The sequence below is a fragment of the Pinus tabuliformis genome, chromosome 7 (genome assembly GCF_031772625.1).
Source record: "Pinus tabuliformis cultivar Carrire ecotype Pingquan chromosome 7, CPIR1, whole genome shotgun sequence".
Classification (NCBI taxonomy): Eukaryota; Viridiplantae; Streptophyta; class Pinopsida; order Pinales; family Pinaceae; genus Pinus; species Pinus tabuliformis.
In genome coordinates, this window is record NC_142293.1 from 669,899,870 (window position 1) to 669,918,878 (window position 19,009).

The window sequence follows — 19,009 nt, forward strand, 5'->3', positions numbered from 1 at the left end:
ACATATATCTAGATGTATGATGCATGCCACTGTTGGAATATTTTTCATTTATTTAGCTAAGTGATGAGCTTATGAATTAGAGCAAGTTGTATTAGAGAGTTGCTTATGCTTGTGAGTATTGATATGCATAGAGCGAATATACTGTTGCAAGAGTTGTTTGAGAATATATAGCTGTTGCCTATGATGTTTTGGTTTAAGAGATTGATATGCTTCCTGCTACTTGGGATTTTGGTCTCATTGTATGAACAAAGAGTGTGTTGACCTTGATAGTAAGAGGTCAAAATTTCTGATCAATTCATGAGTTGCTGACAATGCTTTATTGCAAAATCTTATATTGTTGTTGCTGTTGTATAGATCGGTTCTCTTACATTGCTTCTTTGGTGCATTATTTGCTTGATCACTCATTAATGGTGTTAGAAATATTGTTTTTGCAATAACTCATATGTTGTTAGCGATGATTTTGCTACTTGTTGATTTGTTACTCGAAGCTAGAATTGGTGCTATGTGGTTGAGCCTCATGATGATATATCACTTTCATTAATCAGGAATATTTATATTTTGATATATCTATGTCATGATATTTTCACTTCCTCTACCATTTCATATCATCATGTTGCTGATATCTATGTGGAATATAGTAGTTATCTTGAGCTCTTTGCATGACTTTGCTACAAAGAGCTTATTGTCGGTGTTGATTGGTATTTGATATGCTGTTAATCAATTTTATTTGTTGCTATATTTAATGGCTTGTGAGGAATTTAGATGCTACAAAAAGTCTTCATTAACAAAATATTTATGTTGTTGAGAGATTTCATGTGCTATGGTTTTGTACTTTCACTACTACTGCATAAAGTACATATTATTGCTCATGGATGCCATATATTTGCCTCATATGATTGTGATGAGAATTCATAGAGGAGAGCACATGCGTGTGCATTTGTATAGCCATATATCATTATTGTTTAATCTTTTGGTGCATTGGTAATAGAGAGACACATTGTGTCCAACATGTATTGTAGAGGCGCGTCAAGTTCAACTATGTATGGACTATTAGATGTTAAAGTCTTGTCTTATCAATGACTTAACCCTTGTCTCATTTTTGTATTGGGTCACTTGGTGGAATGCTGTAACTTGGGTCCATGTAGTCATGAGTCATTAGTTGAGGATAGACATGCTGATAGAAGAATAATATATCAGTCACATGTGATAGGTAATTTCTCCAAGGAGCCTTGCATTTGTATTACACGTCATTGCAGACCATTGGCCAAAAGTTGGTTAGTCTCTTACACTTGGAAAGGAGGTTTATTGAAGAAAAGCAAAAGTGTGCGTACAACAAGAAAAGAGAGTATGATTGAAACCCATTATATGCTTAGGGGGAGCATGGTTAACATGAGAGATTGTGTGGTGTTGAGCATTTCAGGGGGAGTATGCTAATGTTGGTATTGTACTTGTCATTTCTATAAGTTTCCATTTGCCATTGATGTCAAAGGAGGAGAGAAGGACTTAATGACTTGGTGTTTTTTCAGGAGATTGAAATCAATGTCAAAGGGGGGGATTGTTGGAATTATGGTTAGTTTGATTTCCTTGATGTCAACTTGGATTGTGATTTGATCACACTCTTGGTGATTGGAAGCAGAGTTATAGGATGTTGAACAAGCTTTGGAGATGTATGGTGAAGTGATGCAACAATATGGAAAATTTCTGGGTAGGGCACCTAAGATTTTCTCTGATTAGCCCATATTTGATGGGAACATAATGTCACAGTGTGATGATTCTTGCAGGTGAAAAAATTGAAAAACCATGGGAAAATCCATCGAATTTCCCAAGGAATTTGTGCTCGCGAGGATGTCTAACGTCCATTTTATTTTTTCAACATTACCATCAACAAGTTTGTGGGTTTTTCCCAAAGTAATAAAAAGGTTGGAGAGCCTAAATATACAAGGAAATTAGATAGTGAAATTGAAGGGAATTGAGTCTAGATTCTGAAGGATCGAGCTATCCTCCTTTTATTTTTGTTTCTCTATTCTAGCATATGATCGAAGGATGAGATGTTGACAATCAACAAGTGTGTTTGTGGCATGAGAAATCTGGGGTGATTCGATCCTTTTCAAAGGGTGTGTGTGAATCGATATGATTTGCTTTTCAGATCCAACGCAGGGAGGAGGCCCATATCTAATTAATTAATGAGATATTTGAAGGAAATTTGGTCAAAGCTTTTATTTCTTGGTTCATTCTTTGCTATGTAGCGAGTAAACATGGTCAAACATTATCGAACCCCTCATTATTCTTGATTGATAATATTGTTTTATATTCTTTACTTTTTGGTGGTATTTTAATTATATGCATTCCATATAAATTTGTTGGAGGATTTGTTAATATGAGCACATCATAATTGTTGAAGGCTCTGTAGGCTTGTGCGCACCATATAACAAATGTTTAGTTCCTTAGTACTATTTAGTGCGAATGCAATAATGAAAAAATTATATCTACCTTAGTGTTTAAACCCTTAGATCACCCCACAAAAACATGATTGGATGTTTAAGGATACATTGAATTCGACGTACAAACAAAGATCAAATTGTGTGCTCCTGTAGTTTTTTCTAGAGAGTATTATGTATTTTAGATACTTTCACGAGGATTTTGTAGGGACTTTTTGATTGATTTTCATGGTATTGATCTTGTATGCTTGATGACCTGATTTAATAGAGGTATAATAAAGACTATTTTTTTTGGTATGGCATAATAAAGGCAAAGTTTTTTTGGTATGACAAAGTTTTGCAGAGATTATTTGCTTGTTGAAGTTTCTTTTGCAAGGGTCTATGCATATATCTAAATGAGTGCACTAGTAATTTAGTTTTAGAGTTTGTGCACTTGGATCACATAGTGAATGGAGGGTTTTATATAAAGGTTCTTCATACTGAAATGAAAAGACTGCCTTGAGGAGATTGTAAGAATTGGAAACAATAGTTGAATGATGATATTGTATGCCTAATATCTTGATTTTTTGCTGTTGTATAAGAAGAGGGTTTGTATTGACAAAGATAAATTATATGCAGAAGTGAAGACAAAGATTGAGCATTGCTATGCTTGATATCTTAATGTATGGTTCATGCTAGAACACCGAGATTGTCTCTAGGATGATTTAATTGTGAAAGGATTGACAATGCTTTGCATGCTAAGGTGATTGTTTGATAGTCATTAGTAAGACAATGAATGCACACGGGATGTTATTATTAATTTTTGCAATGAACACAGTTCAATTCTAGAGTTTGAGAAGAGTGTTAATGTTTGATTACCTAGCCTCTGCTTATCATTAATGAGTTCAAATATTTCAAAGAAATGTATTACAGAGTCTTTATGACTTTGATACTTTGAGACAACATTGATTACTCTATCATGTTACTACTACGATGCTAGATATAAGTTGTCATTGTTGGTGCTAAGGTTTGGCACTATTGGTGCATTGTGTATATGCTGTTGGATTGATGAACTAGGGTTTGAAACAAAAAATGTGTTGATTTGATGCTAGGGTTTGCTTGATAGGGTTGTAGCAGTTGTCGTCTATTAGTTGATGTTTGTTGCTAATGGTATTTAGAAATGTGCTTAGAGGTTTCATATGTCAATTATTTTTTTGAGAAATGTTCAGATTAGATTGATGCTACCAAGGTTTATGCCAGGTTTGATAAGATATCTTTGGGGTTCACTATTGTGTTATGCATAATTTATGATTGTGGACAAAGGTGAATTCTCTAGACCATGTCGACTAGTATAGAATAATAGAAGAAAAATAATATAATTTTTTCCTTAGAAAAGTCAGAGAATGGGAAAGAGGCACACCTCAAATCTTTAACAAGATTCTCGTTCCTCCTCGCTTGTAAGATCCAATTGTAGCTCCAAGTTCCATAATTAGAACCTACAAACACAACTGAAACAATCAAAGGATCTACAACAACAAAGTAGCATAATTTAACATCTCTATCAATGAATCAACAAGGCATTGAAATACACGAGTACAAACATAATAAAACACATTTAGGAAAACAATATACTCTTTGTATTGATAGAAATAGGAGAGAGTTCACAACCATAAATAGTAGCTAATCTTGTAGAAGTCTTCCTAAGTTGACTTGTCCTTCCTTGCCACAAAGCACAACTCAATATCAACCCTAATGTATGAAGATGATGACTCCTTTAGGTTCAAGGTAAAAACATAAGGGCACAATCAATGTCCAAAAGCCAACCCCGATGCTATGGATGGCTGTAAATTTATAGGAGAAGGATGATAGTTTAGGATTTACCATTATGGGATTGATATCAACATATGATGGGAGGATGAGCTCAGGGATAAGAGGTGAAGTCTCCAAGGTAATATTAGATAGGATTCGAGCTTCTTATCCATGGTGAATAGTTAAAACAACCCTTGGAAGCTTTTGGAAGAGGAAGCTTCGAAAATATTTTTTATTTTTACCGAATTTATCGAATGAATGCACCTGCAAAAGGAGAAACTAGTGCTGACCAACACTGGTGCAGAAGGGAGAAACCATCACTGAACAAAGGTGGCTAAAGGGAAAGGGTGTACTGGGTCCAAAAACATTAATTTTGAGCAATTAATATTAGAAACTCAGACTTTTTGGAAAGGCCATTTGTGAAGGGATGATGAAAACATGTTCACAGATGTTGATTGACCCGGTTTGTTGGCCTATTGACTAGATGTGATAAAATGGATTATAACGGATTCCCCCCTAAAACACAAATTATGAAAAGACAAGTAATGAATGAAGTGATTTACCTTGTGACAAGTCCAGATCAAGAACGACTGGTCAAGATCGTCATTTGTTACAATATATTTTCATCATGATATCACTGCTGAGGGAGATATATCCATGCTCAAAACATAAGCTAACATTACATATACAATGATTAAGAAGTATCTTCCATTGATGACAGAGAGTGGACCCATGCTTGGATGCTTGTTTGTATGATCAATGCCATCATGCTTTGTAATCTTGCATTAATCCTGAAATCACATCCTGGATGGATGGAACTAGCTATGGGGTCTACTATCTCGTTCACTCTATCTTCCAACAACGAGTTTAACCATTTGAATAAAGGAGATGGATTCAAACATGGTAGACACCATTTGATTACCGACCAATGGTGTAAGCTGTTAACAAAAGCGAGAGAAACCACTGATGATGTTAAGGGATCTCAAGGTACAACTGTACAATCTGTATGGTGTGAATGAATGAGTTGAAGTCGAACACCACACAAAATATTATATTCTAAGGTCAATGATGAAGACCTATTGCCGAGAGTGAGGAAACTTTCCATTGATGTATGCAAGCCCCAAGGTACTGAAGGGAGTTTATAAGTCAACTTCCTAGAAAATTAGCTAATGTCGATAGGAAGCGACTCATTGCAGGAGAGCCTTGATGTATCCCCCTTCAATGACACGACATGGGTATCATTATTTGAGACAAAATGACGCTGATGTGGAACTAGTTCAGGGACGACAAACATGAATGAAGGCTTAGGAGTATCGTAGAAAATATGAACTAAATAACTTCTCTTGAACACATCAGTGACACTGAATGAATTTGGCAACATTGAACCACACCCAAATACAGAGGCTTTAATATGGTGTGATGAACCAAAAGACACGAATATTCCCTAACCCAACAATCATGGAGATGAAGTTAGAGAGTGTCATGTTCAAGAGAGACACACTGCGATTAATAGGTTAAGTACCCTGTTTTCCCAATTTCCCGAACCATTTCTAGTCAATACCTCTTTATTTTTTTGACAAGATTGAGGAGGATAATAAATGCTTGTTTTGTAAGTTTATCCTTTGGATGAATCCCTCTAAGTATTTTTAACAAACCCTAAGAAGTAGTGGTTCGGTCCCATCATGTTCGATGAGTCCATCACTATTTGATGCTTTTACGAGTCCAATGAAGGTGTAACTAAAATCCTTTTTCATGTTTAGAGAGTTTGAAAAAGATGCGAAGAAGAAAAATCCAAAGGTTCTTTTTTGTAAATAGTCTCTTTAGTCCTAAAAGGCAAAAAGAAATACTCAGGAGAACCTCTTAGCCATGTTCGACTAAGGTATTTATTTTTCGTAAATAGTCTATCCTAGTCCGGAAAAGGGTTAAACTTATACTCGGCACAAGTACTTTCATTTACTTTAACGATTTCGAAAAGACAAGTGCTTGAAAATATTTTCATGTTTAGGGAGTCTAAAAAGAGATGAAAGAGGGCTCCAGGGGGTTCCTTTTTTCATGAGTTTACAGAGCCTGAAAAAATGAAAAAAGTATGCTCCATAGTCAAAATGACATGTTTTAACTCAAAACATCATTAGTTCCTTCAAACAGTTGTTAACTTTCTTAGGACATCACTAAAAGATTAAAAATACCTGATACATGGTAAATTAGGTTAAATTTAGGTCAAAACAATAAAATATAATTAAATATTCATAAAAATGACCATAAATAGGTGAAAAGTAATTTCATTTTTACCATTTCATATTTTACCTCTTGGTGAGTGAGCTCTGAGTGCATTTTCCCCCAATCTTTAGCAGCTTATTTTGGCCAATCCAGTGGATCATTTTTGGTGTTGTCACTTCCAAGTAGGAGATATTACCTTTTGCTTTCTTTTTACAATTCTTGTTTTTCATTTCATGCTTTTTTTTTCAAGTTTTGGGTGATTTGGAGCTTTAATTTTGCACCCTAGATCCAACGCACCCCAAAAATATCGAAAAGTGTGCTGGGTCAGTAAAATTTTAACTGTGGAGAGCGCTGCAACACACTATCTCCCTTTAGTAGGGTGCACTATGCACATTTGAAAAAAATGTTTTTCTCTCTTCACTCAAATTTCTCTTAGATTTTTGCATGGGATTTATTCTAATGATTTCTCTTGTCATGTTTCAGGTATCCATCAGAATGAAATGGATTTGATTTGGTGAGAAAGAGAACATGAAGTCCAAGACATGGATGCTGCCAATGATCCAACAACCATCCAGGCATTGAGAAACTGTGGGCTTCTCAAGTTCTTTTGGCTTCCTGGGATGAGACAACAGATGGAACTATTGGAGTATCTTGTCAGGGCATGGGATGTGCAGGCACAATCCTTCAGGCTTGGAGCACATATGCTCAACATACAGGTAGAAGGAATCTACTTCTTAACAATTTTATTGAGGAGAGGTTCTCCTATCTCACTATCTGGTTTGAGAAGGGGTTGAGAGGCTGTCAAGGACCATATTGCTGCACACTGTAGACCTCGTTCCCAACCAAAAAAGGATGGGAATATCAAGATAAATGATGTGGTCCGTTTGACTCTCAGGACAATCCTTTTCCTGACTGATAAATTGGCTTGAAATGCTACCTTGCATTTTGCTAATAGGTCCCAATGCAGTACGCGTTAGAGTGCATAGAGCTCACAATGCTCAACTGGAGTGAGGGGGTATTAGCAAACATGAAGGAACAATTCACCAAGGCAAAAGATGGGCGATTGAAAAAATTTGGGTATGGTTTCTGTTGGGCTTTGAAATTGTCATTCACTTCTATTACATTTTCACTTATATTTACATATTGTCTCCTTCACTCCAACTCTATTTCATTATATTTACCTCCATTTCATTACATTTACCTTATCATTATCATTATTGGACCACATTTATGTTTTTCCAAACTTTATTAATTCTTAGCATTTTTAAGTGAATTTATGGCTAAAAATTAGAAAATAATGTGCATATGCTTATACCTAACAAGTGGGATGAGATTGTTGACATGTGTAGGTAAAAAAGAAGCTTCTAAAAGACCTTTGAGTGGAGAAAATTATGGGATCATGAGGATATGTGTCTCATTTCCTATCTGTATTGAAACTCTAAGAAGACACGTGTCTTATCATTTCCTATTTTGATTGTAACTCTAGAGATATGGGGAAAGATTTATGGACTCTCATTAATGAGATAACTTCTCATCTTTTTGTATAAATAGGGGAAGTTTTTTCCTATCATTTTCATGTGTAAAATTGGAGTTATGCTCAAGCTTTGAATATAGAATTAGATTGTGGCACGTTACTCATGAATGTTCCTTCATTTTGACTTGGTTTTGCTTTCATATGGAGCATCTCGATTTACCATCTCTTATACTTTTAGATCAGCTACCTAAAATGTGTGAGATTTAATTGAATTTATAGATTAAAATTCATTTGCTTTCTTAGTATTAGTTTTAGAATGACCGTGCAATCTTTTATTTTCTAAAAACATTTCAATAAGGAAGATTTATGTATTTTCCAATTGGATTAAGTTTGAGGCAAGAGCTCATAGTTATTTAGTTTCCTTGCATGTTCTTTAATTTACTTTTTTAGATCAAACTATCAATTTATTGTATAATGGAATAAAAGATCAGGCCAAGAAGGTGACTTCAAATGGGGTGATTGAATGCTCAACCTATGCAATCATTGACCTTTACTTTTCATGCTTTTATATTTGCTTTTAAGATTCTCATTTAATTGCATTAATTGATATTCTTAAAAATCATTCTAAAAAATTGATTAAATCATATTTCAACATTGAATGGTTGAATATTTAATATATGCAATTACTGAGTTATTTTCTGCACACTTTACTTTCTTTTCTAGGACATTAGAAGTTAAAGTATAAATAGTTGCTTACACATCATCTCAAGGAGGTAACACTTCATAATTGAATGCTGGAGTAACTAAATATACATTAGTTGTTTTTGATTTCACAGGTTATTTGAATTTCATTTTCATTATTTGATTTCATAAATTAGATGAATTGGTTTTCGTTATTTTGTAGTTAGATTGATCTAAACTGAAAGACAATTTCTAGCACATACAATGTATACATGCTTCACAAGTTTATGAAACCGTCGGGTTGACAAATTAAATGACAGGGAATCACTTTGCCCCAACATTTTGGCGCCATTGTCGGGGAAGTGTGCATAGGAACTAGCCTTTAGTTTAGAGTGTATTTTATTTGTTTTTGTTTTTAATAACCATTTATGGACAAAGGATCTAGAATGCAACCCAAAGACTACATTGAGGAATGGTATCAAGAAGCGGTTATGCCACAATATTCATCAATTCTTCAAGAGATCATTGCGGCAAATCGAAAGGTCAAGTCAATTTCGCATATCCTTACAAACAATTAGGTACATTTTTTAGGTTGGGATATGAGCATTTAAAAAATTCTAATCCATAAACGGCTTCATTGGAAGCATGAATATACTTAAAAATTAAAAAAAAATAGTTTTTAGATAGATAGGAAAAATAAAAATAAATTTTTATAGTTTTTAGGATAAATTTGATGTTTTATGGTGCAGTAAGAACCACCCATCTACTAACCCTTTGTAGGAAAAATTTGCAATAAAACAAATGGTTGAGAACAAGGAGCACAAGTGAAGATTACAAACGACAATTTAAGGTATGAGATCAAACCTTTTCATTTTATTTTTGCAAAATTTATAGAGGAATCGATTAATAAAACCTTGACTATGTTAACAAAATAAATCTCTCAAGTATGCTTTCCTTCTACACTTCGTGTGACCTGGAGGATCAGAAAAAAATAAAATAAAATTGTTTTGTTAGTATATCATAAAAATTATTTAGCTACAAAATGCAATTCTGCAGCTAATTTCTGTTTTCATGATTTGATTTAATTCAATTTGATTTTTCAATAAACTTAAAAAAAATTTCCAATTGCATTTTCTTTATTAATAAATTGTTTTGTTTAATGAAATATATATATGTATCCTTTTAAATTTTTGAAAATATAACATATATGATTTCATTAAAAAAAAAAAACCAAATAGTTCAACATATTAGAATATCTTGGAGATGGAAGAAAGTGCCGGTTGATCTAATTAGGGAGAATTGAACCTGTTGTCGAGCTTGCATTGAACAACCAAGATGAGCTTTTAAGAGTATTTTTCCCTTTTAAACAAGCATTAGAAATTGTGGAAAAATGTATTACAATATGGAGCTGGGATGATGTTTCTCATCATCAAACCATTACGAAGATATCCACTGTGACTAAAGATATCGAAAAACATCTAGCAATGTCAGGTTTGGTGCACAAGGTCCAATTTCAAGCACAAATTTGGAAGATCCTGGACGAAAACAAGTAGGTTATCGGCTAGAAGGAACTATTTCTGTTTATTAGTTTGCTCTGAAAAACCAACTAGATCTTTAAACCAGACTAGACCTGTGTTTGAAGCTGGTGCTCTGCTCTGGATTTCAAACCCTTGTATGTCCTGAAATCTTGAACACGAAGGGAAACTTAAAGGCCATTGAAACTAATTTGAGAGGCGACATAGAACGGAAGAAAAAAATCATGGTGGAAGCAGTCTACATGTAGTTAGAGAGAAGTTGTGGTTGCTCATAAAATTTTTGCAAGAATTTCTCAAGACCATCAAGAACCAGTAGGCATAACCAACATCAAACTTGTAAATAAAAAAATCCAACCACAACAATCGATTTTTATTGCCGGAGCATCATAGAAAAGTAACTACTTTGACACATGATTTTAAAATGTGTTTTCTGAGAAAACCAAGGAAAATTAGAAAAATCCAAGACATGGGTTTTTTAGGGAATAGGGTGAATTAGGTAATTGAGAAATGGTTTTCTGAATTTCACAACTATTTGAGCGAATTTTATGGTTCTTCAGAGCCTTAATTTCCAGATTGTGTGAGAAAAATGGATTTTTCGGATTTAATGCACAGTTGCGGCCATGATCCGATTTCTCTGATCTTCAGGAGAAATATCCGCCCAGATCCGATTTCCCTAGCTAAATTGTGCCAAGTCATCCACTGTGCATTGGCCTTGTTAATTTCCTCCGTTGAAGGAGCCACCGTGAGAGAGAAACTGGTGATGTTGCAGATAAGAATGTCGATGGTAATTCACAGTCGATGAAAATCCTATCTGGCGGTGGACGTGGCGATAATGCTGAGAGGAGTGGAATCCCTTAACGTCCAGAAGTCCATTACATTACATGCGCCACGTCTAAACATTGATTGTTCGTGGTTATTACAGACAGACAATCCCGATGCAAAATAAAATCGGATAGGATTTTGAGTTGTTTTTTTTATATAGATAGCTACAGTGACTCATAAATGAGATTTAGTTTCTTCAGTATTTTTGTTGATCTCGCTCATCAGTTTTAATGGACCCCTGCACTTGTTTTGGCAAGTTGCAGCAATATCTTTTGTTGCAAACTTTCATTATTAATGTTGATATTCTCATCTAATGGCTATATCTTGCTGATGGTTTTTGGATATTTTCTTAAATAATAAAAATAAAAATAAAAAATTGTGATGATTAATACATATGCAATCAATTTATTGAAGCAATTTATAAAGCAAAAAATACGTGCAAAATTTGATTTTTTTTTTTTGGACAAGTACTTTTTCATATTTTTACCGTTTCAAATATTTTTGGCAGCATGTTATTTTTGCAGCACAAATGACGATTCAATAATGGCTCGCAAAACAATTGGAAAATTATTTAGATGATCTATGAACATTTGGCATTAATATTGTTGCTATGTAGTTTTCTATGGGGTTTTAACTTGCAGGACACAACGAATCTTTGTGATGCCAATCATTTTACTGAGCACAATGCATGAAGTTGTCTGACAAAAGGGAGTTAATTTATTTTTCATGGTTATTTCTTAAAAATGGATTGTTATCGATATTATGAATTGGACTGAATATAACACTTTTGATTTTTCCTAGTCTGTTTCATTTGACATTTTGTGTAAGAATCAGAAAGGAATTGATCATTTCTTTTTGAACACACTTATGTTCTTTATGTCAAGTTTTTTGCAGGTTTGGGATGATCGAATGATCATTGAAGAAAACTAATTGTGTGCATAATTGGTCTTCAATGGACCGATTCCATGAGAAACATAAGAACAAGTCCATGTCCATATCCATCAAAACCATTACCTTTCCTCCCTTTTGAATTATAAATCCAACCAAGCAATTCAAAGCAAGCCACAATCATTTTTCCCAGCAAGAGTTAGTTGTTCATTTTCCTTTATTCACATACACTTTCTGCCTGACCCACAAATAAAAGTAAGAAGCTCACTTACATGCTTCTTTTCCATTGTCATTATTATTTTCCATTGTCATCTTCCATTTTCATTTCTCTTTTCTATCCTTTTTCATTTCGCAAACAAACCCTGCTTCAATGCAAATGATTGAGTCTATAGTCTTTTGAGTCTAAAATCCTTGCAAAAACACCTTGAGGTTTGCATGCCTTAACGGAAAGATCTCATGCCGATGAACAATTGGAATACATCAATGTCCCTTGTTCATTGGATCTTCTAGGTACTCAACAACTACAAAATTATTCGTACTTAGCAAGATGTGTTTGGGCATCTTGACTCTCATTGTCATCAATGGTGAGAGTTCTCATGTTGATTGGTGGCACCCGTTAATGGCCACTAAGTCAACAATTTCTTGCTATGTTCGACATCTGAACATTTATTCACATAGCAGGATTTATGCCAATGAGTTTTAAAGACATGAAGACTATCATTTTCAGCATTTTGGAGCAAATGTAGAAGATATGCAGCTACAAAACCAGATGGCAGCTACAAAATTAGACAACAGATGCAGAACTAGATAGCAGCTGCAGAATCAGACAACATCTGTAGAATCAGATGATAGCTGCAGAATCAAATAACAGCTGCAGAATCAGTTGACAGCTGCAGAATCAAATAACAACTGCGGAATCAGATGACAATAGCAGAATCAACACCATTCTGCAACAGATTCAGCAAGTTTCAATAAAAGCAATAAAAATCCATCTTGACTCTTTTCTCCATGACTTGTCTAGCCACTTGAAGAAGATTATGATCAGAATTTTGCAGTCACCACACATACAACTCATCCATTTTCAAAGGGTAAGTTAAGGTACATCATTTTCAAACTTTTTACCATAGAATTCCTTGAAAAGCCAGAATGATAATTTTTGGAAAAAAATGTTTCTCTTCCTCATCTCATAAAATTTCCAATATCATCAGTTGGGGGGTGGATACATTCATATTCATATTTTTCCATATCCATATCACATTCAAAAGCCCACATATTTTCAAAAGATATTAACTATTACATTAGTGTTATGAGCATACAAAGGCTTTTCAAAAGTTCTAAAATGATAATTGGATACAAACACAATCATGGTTGTCACACAAGAACCAACTATGATGCAATCCAATAAAGATATACTTTGCAACAATAATCAAATTATCATTATGCAAAGTTCAAAGATAAAAAATGAATGCAACAACAAAATATGGTTGTAACACAAGAACCAACCATGTTACAATTCATATCAAATGATATCATGCAAAGTTAAGCCAAAGCTCAAGGATAAAAATTAATTAATGTAATAGATTGCATGAGGACATGCAGTAGCTTCAGTTGGCAGGTATGTTGGGCCTTGAAATTGTCATTCACTTCTATTACATTTTCACTTATATTTCCATATTGTCACCTTCACTCCATCTCTATTTCATTACATTTACCTCTATTTGATTACATTTACCTTATCATTATCATTATTGGGTCATATTTATGTTTTTCCAAACTTTATTAATTCTTAACATTTTTAAGTGAATTTATGGTTAAAAATTAGAAAATAATGTGCATATGCTTATACCTAACAAATGGGATGAAATTGTTGACATGTGTAGGTCAAAAGGAAGCTTCTAAAAGACCTTTATGTGGCCTCCCAAAACCAAATTCGAATTTGAGTGGAGAAGATCATGGGATCACGAGGATATGTGTCTCATTTCCTATTTGTATTGAAACACTAAGAAGACATGTGTCTTATCATTTCCTATTTTAATTGTAACTCTAGAGATATGGGGAGAGATTCATGGAATATCATTAATGAGATAGCTTCTCATCTTTTTGTATAAATAGGGGAAGTTTTCTCCTATCATTTTCATGTGTAAAATTGGATTTATGCTGAAGCTTTGAATACAAAATTAGATTGTGGCACGTTACTCATGAATGTTCCTTCATTTTGACTCGGTTTTTCTTTCATAGGGAGCATCTCGATTCACCATCTCTTATACTTTTTGATCAACCACCTAAAATGTGTGAGATTTAATTGATTTTATAGATTAAAGTTCATTTTCTTTCTTAGTATTAGTTTTAGAATGACTGTGTAATCTTTGCTTTTCTAAAAACATTTCAATAGGGAAGATTTATGTATCTTCCAATTGGATTAAGTTTGAGGCAAGAGCTCATAGTTATTTAGTTTCCTTGCATGTTCTTTAATTTAATTTCTTAGATCAAACTATCAATTTATTGTATAATTGAATAAAAGATCAGGCCAAGAAGGTTACTTCAAATTGGGTGATTGAATGTTCAACCTATGCAATCATTGAGATTTACTTTTCATGCTTTTATATTTGCTTTTAATATCCTCATTTAATTGCATTAATTGATATTCCTAAAGATCATTTTAAGAAATTGATTTAATCATATTTCAAGATTGAATGGTTGAATATTTAATACACGCAATTACTGAGTTATTTTCTGTACACTTTACTTGCTTTTCTAGGACATTAGAAGTTAAGGTATAAATAGTTGCTTACACCTCATCTCAAGAAGGTAACACTTCATAATTGAATGCTGGAGTAACTAAATATACATTAGTTGTTTTTGATTTCACAGGTTAGTTTAATTTCATTTTCATTATTTGATTTCATAGAATAGATGAATTGGTTTTCGTTATTTTGTAGTTAGATTGATCTAAATTGAAAGACAATTTCTGGCACATATAGTGCACGCATGCTTCATAAGTTTACGAAACTCCCGGGTTGAAAAATTAAATGACAGGCAATCACTTTGCCTCAACAGTTCCATTTTGATATCATTCACTTTGTATAGAATTCCATTACTCTGTCCACAACATATATCACTCGAGATTTTGAATCCTAGAGCTCCACACATAAGGCGATGGGTAGAACTCATGTCTAGTCATGCTGGTCCATCTTCGATGAGTTTCACACCTGTCTTATTTCGATGGCTACGTATGCAACTCATTATGGTTGAAGACTATCCATATGCTGGGATGGACTATTATGGAGATCCAAAGCTCATTCTACCTAAAGGCAAGCAATGGAGTGGCATAGGTAAAACAAGATCATTTTGATTTTTAGAGTTTTACAATTTTTTTGGTATTTTCATGTATCCAAGACTAACTATTTATTTTTATATGCAAACATTGGATGCGTTTGAACAATGGGTTTATCCTATCTTCAGTGTGCTAAAGACCCACAACAGACATAGGTTGGAGTACAGGTTGCTGCAGGACCACGAGAGGTGTTACAGGATCTCAATGTGGTTGAAACTCTCACAGATTTTGAGTGAAATGTCGAGGGATTGATCCAAGTCCTACCTAAGACTAGGGTCAATCAGATCCCTATGAGCCTACAATGCCAAACTATTGGGGTACATGAGCATATTATTTAGCTACTGCGAAAACTAGCTCATGCAAATCTCTATTACCATGAACACCATTAGGATTAGTCTACTAGGAGGTTATAAAGCCATATTTAGACTACATATATTTTTAAAATGATAGGCCGTGTGGCATATGTGTCTCGGTGTTATGAAACCAGCTCAAGAAAAAGATAGAAAAGATAGATCAACACCTTAAAATTCAGCCTCTTTGAGGGGGCAACCTCCTTTACATTACATAAATGAACAATTTTTGGATGATTCAACTGAAAAAACCTCCTTTCTATATATAGGAGTCTAAGGAGTCACAATATAACCCAGCCGACCTAACAATAATAATATGAAGCCACAAAAATAACAATAGAGGGATTCTATGGGGCACAGTAATAACAATATGGGGACAATAGGGGCACAAAAATATTAACAAGGGGTACAACTACAATAGTAATGGGGTAATCATTAGAATTATAGGGACCCAACACGCCCCTCTCCTTCAAAAAAGTGTTGTCCTCAACGCTTGAGTAGTTCTGGATGCTTCTGTATAAAATTCTCATCCTCCCATGTGGAATCTTTAGCAGATAAGTTCTTCCACTTGATAAGATACTCTGAAATTGATCGATTTCGTAGCTGTCGAGTTCTTGTTTCTGTGACTGCTTCTAGTTCCAATATAATTTTTCCTTCCTCGTCAAGTTCTGGCAATATTGTTTGAACTGGGAGCTTATCGCCTATAACCTTCTTTAAACATGAAACATGGAAAACTGGGTGCAATCGAGAAGTTGCAGGTGCTCTGAAAATCTATCACCAAGGGGACAATAAAACAGGGAGTATTAGGAGAGGAATGATGAAATGGGAATAGGGGCTAAAGGGAGATATTTATCAGGGATTTGGGAGTGTTTTGGGTATAGTATTGATGGGGTGGCATCATGTGAAACCAATCGTCACAAGTTAATTGTTCTTCATCAAATATAACATCAGCAATTTCAATTGCTAGATTGATATTTTTGGAGATTTTTCTTGTTGTTTTCCTGCAGAGTTGAAGACGAGAGTAAGGGTTTGCTTTTGGATCTCTTCATTAATAATTTTGCAGGGAGATTTGTTTGAAGATCAGAAGAAAATTGAAATTTTTTTGAGTCCAAAACCCCTTCTTCTCTCCTAGACAGCTAGGGCTTCTAGCACACCGAATTTTTTGAGAAGTCCTCTGCCATTTTTTGGAGTTGATTTGTTCAGGCCGCAAGCAAAATAAGCATATCCCTTGCATTTAAAACGAAATTCTTTCCAAAAGTTCGGAGGAAGGATGGACCGTTCGCGCAAGGGTTTGGGCTAGGTTAACCGGCGTACAATCGACCTAGGGCACGATACCTGCCTGGTTAGCCTTCTCCCCGTCGCGGTCACTCATCTGGAACCTGCTGCAGCAATCCCGTAGCTACCTTGCCTGTCTCTGTCGGTGCGGTTTCGTGTCAGTTATGGATGCCCCTGAGCTGGATGCGGTGGATTATTCGGCGGACCCATCGCCGGATAAGGTTATCTTTGGTCAGCCCTATTTTGGTCCCCGTTCACAGTTTTTTCCATCTTCCTCGTCAGCTGGTCCTGGTTATCATCTCTCATCTGAAGTGCCCTTTGTATTCCGGAACTGCCCTACCTCTGCCGGAGTTTATCCGTCTGCGCCGCTGCCTTTCGAGGTTCCGCCACTCTCGCCTGGGTCCTTACAATTTTTGGCCTCTAACACTCCTCCATCCCCCTCTTTCGAACCATCCGCTCCGCCTCTACTCTCGGTTCCTACATCCCTGCCGTCTGTTGCCCCTTCATCTCTCCCAGCTGCATCTGGGTCGCGCCGTTCAGGATGTTTTGAAACCCCCGCGGTCTCTTCGCGACCTGCTCCGCCCCCTGCGAGAGAGGGTATCACTAACCCTCTGGTTGATCATCCATCGGCCCCTCGAACTGGTAAGAGGAAAGTTCACTGTGTGCGTGCGACATCTAGGGCTATTTCAATTAAATTTGACGAATCGAAGCCGTTGGGGGAATATATGGACATCGCGAACACGGTCCTGGTTGGACACGTCAGGGGCAGAACGTATTCGCGTCAGAGGCTCATATCATGGGTCAAGGAGATTTGGGGCGGTGTATTGTTTGATCTTCCTGAGGTCCACGTCCTTCCCAGAGGCTGGTTTTCTCTCAAATTTTCCAAGGAAAGTCAGACTGATTTGGTTCTGGGGCGGTATTGGCATATTGAAATGGCCCCTGTTCTTCTTAAGCGCTGGAACCCTCTATTCGAACCAGAAAAGGAACAGCTTGGTGCGGGGCCGATTTGGGTTCGACTTCCGGGTCTCCCCCTTCCCTTCTGGGCTGAAGAAGTGTTTATCCAGGTCGGCAATGCTCTCGGGACTTATTTAGACTATGATCGCACATTTGTGGAATCTGGAAGCCGATCACTGGCTCGGATTTTGGTTCACCTGGATACCCGAGAAGGCCTTGAGGAGCAAGTTACGCTGCAATGGGGCAGATGCATCAGGGTACAGCTCTTGGACTACGAAGGAGTCCCCTTTCGCTGCAGAAGATGTCATAAGGTTGGACATCTTGCCAAAGACTGCCCCCTCAACAAGAAAGCGGACGATACTCCGAGGCACACCCCGACCTCTTCCAGGATGGCTTCACCAAATCCTTCGAGGCCTCCTTCTGCTGGCCCCTCCCCCGTGGCTTCAGCTTCCATGGAAGCTTCCGGCATCGAGCGTACATCGCCTCCTATCACTCGTGCTCGTTCGGCGGCTGAAGCGGGTATGTCATCCGAGATCCCTGCTTCTCATGTTCTTTCATCGATTGATGTGATTGAACCCTCATCTCCTGTATCAATGATTCAATGCCCCCTCAGTTCTGCTCCCTCTACCTCTGTGGATCCTATCACCACCACTCATCCCCTCTCGGATTGCCCTACCCCGTCTCCTTCCTCCCCTCCGCACCCATACTTCCTTCGTCCTCGGCAATCTGCTAAGGATCCCCCTATTAAGTTATCCGGGTTGGGCATTGTTGATTCTGAAGGGGGGGGGACGTGTACCAGGGGGAGGAAATCTCACCTATCTAAAGCCATTAAGATTGCTGGGGCCGAGGTAGTCTCTGGCAGACAATCGACCATCGATGGGGTCCTTAGAGCAGGGCACACCCCGAGAGGTGTTCCCCCATGAAGTGCCTCTCATTTAATTGTAGAGGATTGGCTAGTTCCTCCAAGAAACTAGCCTTGAAGAGGCTCATCGAATCAGAGCCCTGTGACATTATCATGCTTCAAGAAACGCTCTGTTCAGCTGATCAATGTTCTCTTATTCTGTCGTCTCTGATCCCTGGATGGATTATCTCTGCTAATGATGCCATTGGTCGATCTGGGGGCATAGCCATTGGCATAAACCCCCGTACCATTAATGTATCTGCTAGCTGGGGGGGGGTTGGCTTTATTGGACTGGACATCTTCTCGGCCGACCTTGGCTTGGACCTTAGAATTGTCAATATATATGCTCCGT